The 13,774-nt window shown below is 51.7% G+C and overlaps 12 non-coding genes across 12 annotated transcripts; all 12 read left to right on the plus strand.

Annotated features, from left to right (window-relative positions):
* Positions 1-212: 212 nt before the first annotated feature.
* trnag-gcc lies at positions 213-283 on the plus strand. Its single transcript has one exon. It is a non-coding gene; the product is annotated as a tRNA-Gly (tRNA).
* Positions 284-486: 203 nt separating this feature from the next.
* On the plus strand, positions 487-557 carry trnag-gcc. The gene has a single exon. It is a non-coding gene; the product is annotated as a tRNA-Gly (tRNA).
* A 146-nt stretch (positions 558-703) lies between these two features.
* Positions 704-774, plus strand: trnag-gcc. Its single transcript has one exon. It is a non-coding gene; the product is annotated as a tRNA-Gly (tRNA).
* Positions 775-1,079: 305 nt separating this feature from the next.
* trnam-cau lies at positions 1,080-1,152 on the plus strand. Its single transcript has one exon. It is a non-coding gene; the product is annotated as a tRNA-Met (tRNA).
* Positions 1,153-3,375: 2,223 nt separating this feature from the next.
* Positions 3,376-3,446, plus strand: trnag-gcc. Its single transcript has one exon. It is a non-coding gene; the product is annotated as a tRNA-Gly (tRNA).
* Positions 3,447-3,751: 305 nt separating this feature from the next.
* On the plus strand, positions 3,752-3,824 carry trnam-cau. Its single transcript has one exon. It is a non-coding gene; the product is annotated as a tRNA-Met (tRNA).
* Positions 3,825-6,047: 2,223 nt separating this feature from the next.
* Positions 6,048-6,118, plus strand: trnag-gcc. The gene has a single exon. It is a non-coding gene; the product is annotated as a tRNA-Gly (tRNA).
* Positions 6,119-6,423: 305 nt separating this feature from the next.
* Positions 6,424-6,496, plus strand: trnam-cau. The gene has a single exon. It is a non-coding gene; the product is annotated as a tRNA-Met (tRNA).
* A 2,212-nt stretch (positions 6,497-8,708) lies between these two features.
* trnag-gcc lies at positions 8,709-8,779 on the plus strand. Its single transcript has one exon. It is a non-coding gene; the product is annotated as a tRNA-Gly (tRNA).
* A 304-nt stretch (positions 8,780-9,083) lies between these two features.
* trnam-cau lies at positions 9,084-9,156 on the plus strand. Its single transcript has one exon. It is a non-coding gene; the product is annotated as a tRNA-Met (tRNA).
* Positions 9,157-11,379: 2,223 nt separating this feature from the next.
* trnag-gcc lies at positions 11,380-11,450 on the plus strand. The gene has a single exon. It is a non-coding gene; the product is annotated as a tRNA-Gly (tRNA).
* A 305-nt stretch (positions 11,451-11,755) lies between these two features.
* Positions 11,756-11,828, plus strand: trnam-cau. The gene has a single exon. It is a non-coding gene; the product is annotated as a tRNA-Met (tRNA).
* The last annotated feature ends 1,946 nt before the right edge of the window (positions 11,829-13,774 follow it).

Genomic DNA, 13,774 nt, shown 5'->3' on the forward strand with positions numbered 1-13,774 from the left:
ACACCTCAGAATACCCAAGAATGTGCTGGACAATGATGCGGTTGAGAAGGAAGCCTGGATTGGCTTGCTGCCACCACGACCCTGGATTTTTTTTGTCCTGCTCTGCTATTTTATTTTATATAGTGTAACCTTGTTACTGCTGCTACAAACAAATTTCCCCCTGGCGAAGTATGACATTTTAGTCTTAACATGTCCAGTGAAGAGCTATGTGAGCATTGGTGGTTCAGTGGTAGAATTCTCGCCTGCCACGCGGGAGGCCCGGGTTCGATTCCCGGCCAATGCAACATCTCTTTTTGGAAAAAACGACCCACGAGCTTTCATGATTTTAATGACCGATAATGAAGAAAATCCCTCAATTAATCGAAGTCAGGCAGTTTAGAAAACACTGAGTGACTCCGGAACCTGACCAAAAACGTCCTCTGAGGAGGAGGTCTTTGCTTCCTGTGGAGATCTGAGCCGTAACATGTCCAGATCTTCAGTATGTGAGCATTGGTGGTTCAGTGGTAGAATTCTCGCCTGCCACGCGGGAGGCCCGGGTTCGATTCCCGGCCAATGCAACGTCCTTTTTCGAAAAAGGGAAAAACACAGCTGTCATGATTTTGCAAAAGTTCTGCTGGTTGTTCAGCTCTTGACTGGGCATCCTACGACGTCTCAACTTCTGTGGAGATCTGAGTCGTAGCATGTCCAGATGTGTAGCATGTGAGCATTGGTGGTTCAGTGGTAGAATTCTCGCCTGCCACGCGGGAGGCCCGGGTTCGATTCCCGGCCAATGCAACATCTGTTTTTAGAGAAAGGACGCACAAAGCGGTGATGATTTTACAATGTCCGAGGAGGAGGAGGGCTTTGTTCTGTTCTTGGCACCCTACAATATATCAGTCGGTCATAAACATGTATTTGCTAGGGTTTCTTCAGCCCTCCAATGCATCAATATCATGATGGGAAGGTTGCGAGTTCGACTCCCACATAGGGCAAGTCGGTAGGCTCTTTTGTAAAAAAAAAAAAGGCCAATCGGTCAAATTTGTTCAAGTTAATAAAAAGAACGTGTGGTCTTCAATTGGCGAACGTTAGCTGCATTGTGTGCCTCGTTGGCGCAGTAGGCAGCGCGTCAGTCTCATAATCTGAAGGTCGTGAGTTCGACCCTCACACTGGGCATTTGTTTTGACACATCTTTGCCTAGGATTATATGCGGTCACACACAAATATTTGCCAGGTTTCTTTCAGCCCTCCAATGCATCAATATCACGATGGGAAGGTTGCGAGTTCGACACCCACATAGGGCAAGTGAGTAGGCTGTTAGGTGGCTGTGAGTAGTTCTGGTTAGAAGGTCGTTGGTGCTAATATATTAACAGGCTTTTTAGATAGCACTTTGAGGGACTGCTGAACCTGACCAAAAAGTTCCTCCGTGGAGCTCTTGCCAGCCTCATCTTGGCAAGTAGTTCTATCTTGGCAGGTCGATCTTCTAGGAGGGATTTGTAGCCTATGATGTAGAAATCCGAAGGGGGGTGATTAGGAGCAGCGGCCTGACTAATCTGATCCTAATTGCAACATCCTTTTTCGAAAAAGGGAAAAACACAGCTGTCATGATTTTGCAAAAGTTCTGCTGGTTGTTCAGCCTGACAGCAGCAGGAAGGAAGGATTTGCAGTACCTCTCCTTCACACACTGGATGAACCCGGGAAGAGTCCAGACTAAGAGCACTTAAGAAACAAACTGAATAGCGGCCCAAGGAATGAAGCTGCTTCGCCCGGACAAAGGAAACCGGGGCACCCTCCCAGAGCCAGACTCAGGAGAGGAGCTCGTCGGCAAGCGTCTGGTGGCCCGGGCCTTCGCCCATGGTGCCCGGCCTTTTTGGAAAAAAGGACCCACACAGCTGTGACTATTTCACAAGCAAGTGGATCTTGAATTATCTGCGGTCACAAACACATTTTTTGTCAGTAAGTTTCTTCAGCCCGCCAATGCATCAATATCATGATATGAAGGTTGTGAGTTTGACTCCACATAGGGAAAGTGAGTAGACTGATTATGAAAAAGGCCAATCGGTACATTTTGTCTCCTCCTATGAAACGCCACCTTAACGTGGTGGAGGAGTTTGAGTGGCTCACTGATCCTGGGAGCTATGTTGTCCGGGGCGTCAGCCCCTGGTAGTCTCTCCCAAGGCAAACAGGTCTCGGGGGAGAGCCCAGACTAAGAGCGGTTCAATAAACCCTGATGATAAGCAGCCCACGGACTGAAGCTACCTTGCCCGGACAAGGGAAACCGGGGCACCCTCCCGGAGCCAGACCCAGGAGGGGAGCTCGTCGGCGAGCGTCTGGTGGCCGGGCTTTCTCCCATGGGGCCCGGTCGGGCTTAGCCCGAAAAAACATCATGGAGCAGCAGTCACCCTGTGGACCCACCACCCGCAGGGAGAATTATCGGGGTCGGGTGCTATGTAGACCGGGCGGCGGGCCAGGCGGGAGACCTGGGCGGGCCGATCGCCGGTGGCACAGACTAGCTCTAGGGACGTGGAACGTCACCTCACTAGCGGAGAAAGAGCCGGAGCTGGTGCAGGAGGCGGAGCGGTACGAGCTAGATATAGTTGGGCTCACCTCCACGCACAGCATGGGCTCTGGAACCAAGCTCCTGGAGAAGGGTTGGACTTTGTCCTTTTCTGGAGTTGCCCAGGGTGAGAGGCGCCGGGCGGGAGTGGGGATACTCACGAGCCCCCGGCTGAGCGCCGCTGTGTTGGAGTTTTCCCCGGGGAACAAGAGGGTCGCCTCCCTGCGCCTACGAGTTGCGGGGAGTAAGGCTCTGACTGTTGTTTGTGCTTATGCACCCAACAGCATTTCGGAGTATCCGGCCTTCTTGGAGTCGGTGGGAGGGGTAGATCTTCTAGGAGGGATTTGTAGCCTATGATGTAGAAATCCGAAGGGGGGTGATTAGGAGCAGCGGCCTGACTAATCTGATCCTAATTGGTGCTTTTTTGTTGGACTTATGTGCTCGTCACTGGTCATAACAAACGCCATGTTCAAGTACAGGGCTATTTATAAGTGTACATGGTACCAGAATAACCAAGGCCAAAGATCGATGATCAACTTTGTGGTCGGATCATCAGAACTTTGGTCGAATGTCTTGGACGCCCCGGGGAAGAGAATAGCAGAGCTGTCTACTGATAGTCACTACCTGGTATGGAGTTGAATGTGACAGCTGGGGAGGCTGCTGGAACAACCTGGTAAACCCAATTGTGTACTGAGGGTGAACTGGGAACGTCTAGCTGAGGCCCCTGTCCGTGATATCTTAAACTCCCTCCTCCGTAAAGAAAACATATGACTGGGCATCCTACGACGTCTCAACTTCTGTGGAGATCTGAGTCGTAGCATGTCCAGATGTGTAGCATGTGAGCATTGGTGGTTCAGTGGTAGAATTCTCGCCTGCCACGCGGGAGGCCCGGGTTCGATTCCCGGCCAATGCAACATCTGTTTTTAGAGAAAGGACGCACAAAGCGGTGATGATTTTACAATGTCCGAGGAGGAGGAGGGCTTTGTTCTGTTCTTGGCACCCTACAATATATCAGTCGGTCATAAACATGTATTTGCTAGGGTTTCTTCAGCCCTCCAATGCATCAATATCATGATGGGAAGGTTGCGAGTTCGACTCCCACATAGGGCAAGTCGGTAGGCTCTTTTGTAAAAAAAAAAAAGGCCAATCGGTCAAATTTGTTCAAGTTAATAAAAAGAACGTGTGGTCTTCAATTGGCGAACGTTAGCTGCATTGTGTGCCTCGTTGGCGCAGTAGGCAGCGCGTCAGTCTCATAATCTGAAGGTCGTGAGTTCGACCCTCACACTGGGCATTTGTTTTGACACATCTTTGCCTAGGATTATATGCGGTCACACACAAATATTTGCCAGGTTTCTTTCAGCCCTCCAATGCATCAATATCACGATGGGAAGGTTGCGAGTTCGACACCCACATAGGGCAAGTGAGTAGGCTGTTAGGTGGCTGTGAGTAGTTCTGGTTAGAAGGTCGTTGGTGCTAATATATTAACAGGCTTTTTAGATAGCACTTTGAGGGACTGCTGAACCTGACCAAAAAGTTCCTCCGTGGAGCTCTTGCCAGCCTCATCTTGGCAAGTAGTTCTATCTTGGCAGGTCGATCTTCTAGGAGGGATTTGTAGCCTATGATGTAGAAATCCGAAGGGGGGTGATTAGGAGCAGCGGCCTGACTAATCTGATCCTAATTGCAACATCCTTTTTCGAAAAAGGGAAAAACACAGCTGTCATGATTTTGCAAAAGTTCTGCTGGTTGTTCAGCCTGACAGCAGCAGGAAGGAAGGATTTGCAGTACCTCTCCTTCACACACTGGATGAACCCGGGAAGAGTCTAGACTAAGAGCACTTAAGAAACAAACTGAATAGCGGCCCAAGGAATGAAGCTGCTTCGCCCGGACAAAGGAAACCGGGGCACCCTCCCAGAGCCAGACTCAGGAGAGGAGCTCGTCGGCAAGCGTCTGGTGGCCCGGGCCTTCGCCCATGGTGCCCGGCCTTTTTGGAAAAAAGGACCCACACAGCTGTGACGATTTCACAAGCAAGTGGATCTTGAATTATCTGCGGTCACAAACACATTTTTTGTCAGTAAGTTTCTTCAGCCCGCCAATGCATCAATATCATGATATGAAGGTTGTGAGTTTGACTCCACATAGGGAAAGTGAGTAGACTGATTATGAAAAAGGCCAATCGGTACATTTTGTCTCCTCCTATGAAACGCCACCTTAACGTGGTGGAGGAGTTTGAGTGGCTCACTGATCCTGGGAGCTATGTTGTCCGGGGCGTCAGCCCCTGGTAGTCTCTCCCAAGGCAAACAGGTCTCGGGGGAGAGCCCAGACTAAGAGCGGTTCAATAAACCCTGATGATAAGCAGCCCACGGACTGAAGCTACCTTGCCCGGACAAGGGAAACCGGGGCACCCTCCCGGAGCCAGACCCAGGAGGGGAGCTCGTCGGCGAGCGTCTGGTGGCCGGGCTTTCTCCCATGGGGCCCGGTCGGGCTTAGCCCGAAAAAACATCATGGAGCAGCAGTCACCCTGTGGACCCACCACCCGCAGGGAGAATTATCGGGGTCGGGTGCTATGTAGACCGGGCGGCGGGCCAGGCGGGAGACCTGGGCGGGCCGATCGCCGGTGGCACAGACTAGCTCTAGGGACGTGGAACGTCACCTCACTAGCGGAGAAAGAGCCGGAGCTGGTGCAGGAGGCGGAGCGGTACGAGCTAGATATAGTTGGGCTCACCTCCACGCACAGCATGGGCTCTGGAACCAAGCTCCTGGAGAAGGGTTGGACTTTGTCCTTTTCTGGAGTTGCCCAGGGTGAGAGGCGCCGGGCGGGAGTGGGGATACTCACGAGCCCCCGGCTGAGCGCCGCTGTGTTGGAGTTTTCCCCGGGGAACAAGAGGGTCGCCTCCCTGCGCCTACGAGTTGCGGGGAGTAAGGCTCTGACTGTTGTTTGTGCTTATGCACCCAACAGCATTTCGGAGTATCCGGCCTTCTTGGAGTCGGTGGGAGGGGTAGATCTTCTAGGAGGGATTTGTAGCCTATGATGTAGAAATCCGAAGGGGGGTGATTAGGAGCAGCGGCCTGACTAATCTGATCCTAATTGGTGCTTTTTTGTTGGACTTATGTGCTCGTCACTGGTCATAACAAACGCCATGTTCAAGTACAGGGCTATTTATAAGTGTACATGGTACCAGAATAACCAAGGCCAAAGATCGATGATCAACTTTGTGGTCGGATCATCAGAACTTTGGTCGAATGTCTTGGACGCCCCGGGGAAGAGAATAGCAGAGCTGTCTACTGATAGTCACTACCTGGTATGGAGTTGAATGTGACAGCTGGGGAGGCTGCTGGAACAACCTGGTAAACCCAATTGTGTACTGAGGGTGAACTGGGAACGTCTAGCTGAGGCCCCTGTCCGTGATATCTTAAACTCCCTCCTCCGTAAAGAAAACATATGACTGGGCATCCTACGACGTCTCAACTTCTGTGGAGATCTGAGTCGTAGCATGTCCAGATGTGTAGCATGTGAGCATTGGTGGTTCAGTGGTAGAATTCTCGCCTGCCACGCGGGAGGCCCGGGTTCGATTCCCGGCCAATGCAACATCTGTTTTTAGAGAAAGGACGCACAAAGCGGTGATGATTTTACAATGTCCGAGGAGGAGGAGGGCTTTGTTCTGTTCTTGGCACCCTACAATATATCAGTCGGTCATAAACATGTATTTGCTAGGGTTTCTTCAGCCCTCCAATGCATCAATATCATGATGGGAAGGTTGCGAGTTCGACTCCCACATAGGGCAAGTCGGTAGGCTCTTTTGTAAAAAAAAAAAAGGCCAATCGGTCAAATTTGTTCAAGTTAATAAAAAGAACGTGTGGTCTTCAATTGGCGAACGTTAGCTGCATTGTGTGCCTCGTTGGCGCAGTAGGCAGCGCGTCAGTCTCATAATCTGAAGGTCGTGAGTTCGACCCTCACACTGGGCATTTGTTTTGACACATCTTTGCCTAGGATTATATGCGGTCACACACAAATATTTGCCAGGTTTCTTTCAGCCCTCCAATGCATCAATATCACGATGGGAAGGTTGCGAGTTCGACACCCACATAGGGCAAGTGAGTAGGCTGTGAGTAGTTCTGGTTAGAAGGTCGTTGGTGCTAATATATTAACAGGCTTTTTAGATAGCACTTTGAGGGACTGCTGAACCTGACCAAAAAGTTCCTCCGTGGAGCTCTTGCCAGCCTCATCTTGGCAAGTAGTTCTATCTTGGCAGGTCGATCTTCTAGGAGGGATTTGTAGCCTATGATGTAGAAATCCGAAGGGGGGTTATTAGGAGCAGCGGCCTGACTAATCTGATCCTAATTGCAACATCCTTTTTCGAAAAAGGGAAAAACACAGCTGTCATGATTTTGCAAAAGTTCTGCTGGTTGTTCAGCCTGACAGCAGCAGGAAGGAAGGATTTGCAGTACCTCTCCTTCACACACTGGATGAACCCGGGAAGAGTCCAGACTAAGAGCACTTAAGAAACAAACTGAATAGCGGCCCAAGGAATGAAGCTGCTTCGCCCGGACAAAGGAAACCGGGGCACCCTCCCAGAGCCAGACTCAGGAGAGGAGCTCGTCGGCAAGCGTCTGGTGGCCCGGGCCTTCGCCCATGGTGCCCGGCCTTTTTGGAAAAAAGGACCCACACAGCTGTGACGATTTCACAAGCAAGTGGATCTTGAATTATCTGCGGTCACAAACACATTTTTTGTCAGTAAGTTTCTTCAGCCCGCCAATGCATCAATATCATGATATGAAGGTTGTGAGTTTGACTCCACATAGGGAAAGTGAGTAGACTGATTATGAAAAAGGCCAATCGGTACATTTTGTCTCCTCCTATGAAACGCCACCTTAACGTGGTGGAGGAGTTTGAGTGGCTCACTGATCCTGGGAGCTATGTTGTCCGGGGCATCAGCCCCTGGTAGTCTCTCCCAAGGCAAACAGGTCTCGGGGGAGAGCCCAGACTAAGAGCGGTTCAATAAACCCTGATGATAAGCAGCCCACGGACTGAAGCTACCTTGCCCGGACAAGGGAAACCGGGGCACCCTCCCGGAGCCAGACCCAGGAGGGGAGCTCGTCGGCGAGCGTCTGGTGGCCGGGCTTTCTCCCATGGGGCCCGGTCGGGCTTAGCCCGAAAAAACATCATGGAGCAGCAGTCACCCTGTGGACCCACCACCCGCAGGGAGAATTATCGGGGTCGGGTGCTATGTAGACCGGGCGGCGGGCCAGGCGGGAGACCTGGGCGGGCCGATCGCCGGTGGCACAGACTAGCTCTAGGGACGTGGAACGTCACCTCACTAGCGGAGAAAGAGCCGGAGCTGGTGCAGGAGGCGGAGCGGTACGAGCTAGATATAGTTGGGCTCACCTCCACGCACAGCATGGGCTCTGGAACCAAGCTCCTGGAGAAGGGTTGGACTTTGTCCTTTTCTGGAGTTGCCCAGGGTGAGAGGCGCCGGGCGGGAGTGGGGATACTCACGAGCCCCCGGCTGAGCGCCGCTGTGTTGGAGTTTTCCCCGGGGAACAAGAGGGTCGCCTCCCTGCGCCTACGAGTTGCGGGGAGTAAGGCTCTGACTGTTGTTTGTGCTTATGCACCCAACAGCATTTCGGAGTATCCGGCCTTCTTGGAGTCGGTGGGAGGGGTAGATCTTCTAGGAGGGATTTGTAGCCTATGATGTAGAAATCCGAAGGGGGGTGATTAGGAGCAGCGGCCTGACTAATCTGATCCTAATTGGTGCTTTTTTGTTGGACTTATGTGCTCGTCACTGGTCATAACAAACGCCATGTTCAAGTACAGGGCTATTTATAAGTGTACATGGTACCAGAATAACCAAGGCCAAAGATCGATGATCAACTTTGTGGTCGGATCATCAGAACTTTGGTCGAATGTCTTGGACGCCCCGGGGAAGAGAATAGCAGAGCTGTCTACTGATAGTCACTACCTGGTATGGAGTTGAATGTGACAGCTGGGGAGGCTGCTGGAACAACCTGGTAAACCCAATTGTGTACTGAGGGTGAACTGGGAACGTCTAGCTGAGGCCCCTGTCCGTGATATCTTAAACTCCCTCCTCCGTAAAGAAAACATATGACTGGGCATCCTACGACGTCTCAACTTCTGTGGAGATCTGAGTCGTAGCATGTCCAGATGTGTAGCATGTGAGCATTGGTGGTTCAGTGGTAGAATTCTCGCCTGCCACGCGGGAGGCCCGGGTTCGATTCCCGGCCAATGCAACATCTGTTTTTAGAGAAAGGACGCACAAAGCGGTGATGATTTTACAATGTCCGAGGAGGAGGAGGGCTTTGTTCTGTTCTTGGCACCCTACAATATATCAGTCGGTCATAAACATGTATTTGCTAGGGTTTCTTCAGCCCTCCAATGCATCAATATCATGATGGGAAGGTTGCGAGTTCGACTCCCACATAGGGCAAGTCGGTAGGCTCTTTTGTAAAAAAAAAAAGGCCAATCGGTCAAATTTGTTCAAGTTAATAAAAAGAACGTGTGGTCTTCAATTGGCGAACGTTAGCTGCATTGTGTGCCTCGTTGGCGCAGTAGGCAGCGCGTCAGTCTCATAATCTGAAGGTCGTGAGTTCGACCCTCACACTGGGCATTTGTTTTGACACATCTTTGCCTAGGATTATATGCGGTCACACACAAATATTTGCCAGGTTTCTTTCAGCCCTCCAATGCATCAATATCACGATGGGAAGGTTGCGAGTTCGACACCCACATAGGGCAAGTGAGTAGGCTGTTAGGTGGCTGTGAGTAGTTCTGGTTAGAAGGTCGTTGGTGCTAATATATTAACAGGCTTTTTAGATAGCACTTTGAGGGACTGCTGAACCTGACCAAAAAGTTCCTCCGTGGAGCTCTTGCCAGCCTCATCTTGGCAAGTAGTTCTATCTTGGCAGGTCGATCTTCTAGGAGGGATTTGTAGCCTATGATGTAGAAATCCGAAGGGGGGTTATTAGGAGCAGCGGCCTGACTAATCTGATCCTAATTGCAACATCCTTTTTCGAAAAAGGGAAAAACACAGCTGTCATGATTTTGCAAAAGTTCTGCTGGTTGTTCAGCCTGACAGCAGCAGGAAGGAAGGATTTGCAGTACCTCTCCTTCACACACTGGATGAACCCGGGAAGAGTCTAGACTAAGAGCACTTAAGAAACAAACTGAATAGCGGCCCAAGGAATGAAGCTGCTTCGCCCGGACAAAGGAAACCGGGGCACCCTCCCAGAGCCAGACTCAGGAGAGGAGCTCGTCGGCAAGCGTCTGGTGGCCCGGGCCTTCGCCCATGGTGCCCGGCCTTTTTGGAAAAAAGGACCCACACAGCTGTGACTATTTCACAAGCAAGTGGATCTTGAATTATCTGCGGTCACAAACACATTTTTTGTCAGTAAGTTTCTTCAGCCCGCCAATGCATCAATATCATGATATGAAGGTTGTGAGTTTGACTCCACATAGGGAAAGTGAGTAGACTGATTATGAAAAAGGCCAATCGGTACATTTTGTCTCCTCCTATGAAACGCCACCTTAACGTGGTGGAGGAGTTTGAGTGGCTCACTGATCCTGGGAGCTATGTTGTCCGGGGCATCAGCCCCTGGTAGTCTCTCCCAAGGCAAACAGGTCTCGGGGGAGAGCCCAGACTAAGAGCGGTTCAATAAACCCTGATGATAAGCAGCCCACGGACTGAAGCTACCTTGCCCGGACAAGGGAAACCGGGGCACCCTCCCGGAGCCAGACCCAGGAGGGGAGCTCGTCGGCGAGCGTCTGGTGGCCGGGCTTTCTCCCATGGGGCCCGGTCGGGCTTAGCCCGAAAAAACATCATGGAGCAGCAGTCACCCTGTGGACCCACCACCCGCAGGGAGAATTATCGGGGTCGGGTGCTATGTAGACCGGGCGGCGGGCCAGGCGGGAGACCTGGGCGGGCCGATCGCCGGTGGCACAGACTAGCTCTAGGGACGTGGAACGTCACCTCACTAGCGGAGAAAGAGCCGGAGCTGGTGCAGGAGGCGGAGCGGTACGAGCTAGATATAGTTGGGCTCACCTCCACGCACAGCATGGGCTCTGGAACCAAGCTCCTGGAGAAGGGTTGGACTTTGTCCTTTTCTGGAGTTGCCCAGGGTGAGAGGCGCCGGGCGGGAGTGGGGATACTCACGAGCCCCCGGCTGAGCGCCGCTGTGTTGGAGTTTTCCCCGGGGAACAAGAGGGTCGCCTCCCTGCGCCTACGAGTTGCGGGGAGTAAGGCTCTGACTGTTGTTTGTGCTTATGCACCCAACAGCATTTCGGAGTATCCGGCCTTCTTGGAGTCGGTGGGAGGGGTAGATCTTCTAGGAGGGATTTGTAGCCTATGATGTAGAAATCCGAAGGGGGGTGATTAGGAGCAGCGGCCTGACTAATCTGATCCTAATTGGTGCTTTTTTGTTGGACTTATGTGCTCGTCACTGGTCATAACAAACGCCATGTTCAAGTACAGGGCTATTTATAAGTGTACATGGTACCAGAATAACCAAGGCCAAAGATCGATGATCAACTTTGTGGTCGGATCATCAGAACTTTGGTCGAATGTCTTGGACGCCCCGGGGAAGAGAATAGCAGAGCTGTCTACTGATAGTCACTACCTGGTATGGAGTTGAATGTGACAGCTGGGGAGGCTGCTGGAACAACCTGGTAAACCCAATTGTGTACTGAGGGTGAACTGGGAACGTCTAGCTGAGGCCCCTGTCCGTGATATCTTAAACTCCCTCCTCCGTAAAGAAAACATATGACTGGGCATCCTACGACGTCTCAACTTCTGTGGAGATCTGAGTCGTAGCATGTCCAGATGTGTAGCATGTGAGCATTGGTGGTTCAGTGGTAGAATTCTCGCCTGCCACGCGGGAGGCCCGGGTTCGATTCCCGGCCAATGCAACATCTGTTTTTAGAGAAAGGACGCACAAAGCGGTGATGATTTTACAATGTCCGAGGAGGAGGAGGGCTTTGTTCTGTTCTTGGCACCCTACAATATATCAGTCGGTCATAAACATGTATTTGCTAGGGTTTCTTCAGCCCTCCAATGCATCAATATCATGATGGGAAGGTTGCGAGTTCGACTCCCACATAGGGCAAGTCGGTAGGCTCTTTTGTAAAAAAAAAAAAGGCCAATCGGTCAAATTTGTTCAAGTTAATAAAAAGAACGTGTGGTCTTCAATTGGCGAACGTTAGCTGCATTGTGTGCCTCGTTGGCGCAGTAGGCAGCGCGTCAGTCTCATAATCTGAAGGTCGTGAGTTCGACCCTCACACTGGGCATTTGTTTTGACACATCTTTGCCTAGGATTATATGCGGTCACACACAAATATTTGCCAGGTTTCTTTCAGCCCTCCAATGCATCAATATCACGATGGGAAGGTTGCGAGTTCGACACCCACATAGGGCAAGTGAGTAGGCTGTTAGGTGGCTGTGAGTAGTTCTGGTTAGAAGGTCGTTGGTGCTAATATATTAACAGGCTTTTTAGATAGCACTTTGAGGGACTGCTGAACCTGACCAAAAAGTTCCTCCGTGGAGCTCTTGCCAGCCTCATCTTGGCAAGTAGTTCTATCTTGGCAGGTCGATCTTCTAGGAGGGATTTGTAGCCTATGATGTAGAAATCCGAAGGGGGGTTATTAGGAGCAGCGGCCTGACTAATCTGATCCTAATTGCAACATCCTTTTTCGAAAAAGGGAAAAACACAGCTGTCATGATTTTGCAAAAGTTCTGCTGGTTGTTCAGCCTGACAGCAGCAGGAAGGAAGGATTTGCAGTACCTCTCCTTCACACACTGGATGAACCCGGGAAGAGTCTAGACTAAGAGCACTTAAGAAACAAACTGAATAGCGGCCCAAGGAATGAAGCTGCTTCGCCCGGACAAAGGAAACCGGGGCACCCTCCCAGAGCCAGACTCAGGAGAGGAGCTCGTCGGCAAGCGTCTGGTGGCCCGGGCCTTCGCCCATGGTGCCCGGCCTTTTTGGAAAAAAGGACCCACACAGCTGTGACGATTTCACAAGCAAGTGGATCTTGAATTATCTGCGGTCACAAACACATTTTTTGTCAGTAAGTTTCTTCAGCCCGCCAATGCATCAATATCATGATATGAAGGTTGTGAGTTTGACTCCACATAGGGAAAGTGAGTAGACTGATTATGAAAAAGGCCAATCGGTACATTTTGTCTCCTCCTATGAAACGCCACCTTAACGTGGTGGAGGAGTTTGAGTGGCTCACTGATCCTGGGAGCTATGTTGTCCGGGGCATCAGCCCCTGGTAGTCTCTCCCAAGGCAAACAGGTCTCGGGGGAGAGCCCAGACTAAGAGCGGTTCAATAAACCCTGATGATAAGCAGCCCACGGACTGAAGCTACCTTGCCCGGACAAGGGAAACCGGGGCACCCTCCCGGAGCCAGACCCAGGAGGGGAGCTCGTCGGCGAGCGTCTGGTGGCCGGGCTTTCTCCCATGGGGCCCGGTCGGGCTTAGCCCGAAAAAAACATCATGGAGCAGCAGTCACCCTGTGGACCCACCACCCGCAGGGAGAATTATCGGGGTCGGGTGCTATGTAGACCGGGCGGCGGGCCAGGCGGGAGACCTGGGCGGGCCGATCGCCGGTGGCACAGACTAGCTCTAGGGACGTGGAACGTCACCTCACTAGCGGAGAAAGAGCCGGAGCTGGTGCAGGAGGCGGAGCGGTACGAGCTAGATATAGTTGGGCTCACCTCCACGCACAGCATGGGCTCTGGAACCAAGCTCCTGGAGAAGGGTTGGACTTTGTCCTTTTCTGGAGTTGCCCAGGGTGAGAGGCGCCGGGCGGGAGTGGGGATACTCACGAGCCCCCGGCTGAGCGCCGCTGTGTTGGAGTTTTCCCCGGGGAACAAGAGGGTCGCCTCCCTGCGCCTACGAGTTGCGGGGAGTAAGGCTCTGACTGTTGTTTGTGCTTATGCACCCAACAGCATTTCGGAGTATCCGGCCTTCTTGGAGTCGGTGGGAGGGGTAGATCTTCTAGGAGGGATTTGTAGCCTATGATGTAGAAATCCGAAGGGGGGTGATTAGGAGCAGCGGCCTGACTAATCTGATCCTAATTGGTGCTTTTTTGTTGGACTTATGTGCTCGTCACTGGTCATAACAAACGCCATGTTCAAGTACAGGGCTATTTATAAGTGTACATGGTACCAGAATAACCAAGGCCAAAGATCGATGATCAACTTTGTGGTCGGATCATCAGAACTTTGG

This window comes from Cyclopterus lumpus, chromosome 2 (genome assembly GCF_009769545.1).
Source record: "Cyclopterus lumpus isolate fCycLum1 chromosome 2, fCycLum1.pri, whole genome shotgun sequence".
NCBI lineage: Eukaryota > Metazoa > Chordata > Actinopteri > Perciformes > Cyclopteridae > Cyclopterus > Cyclopterus lumpus.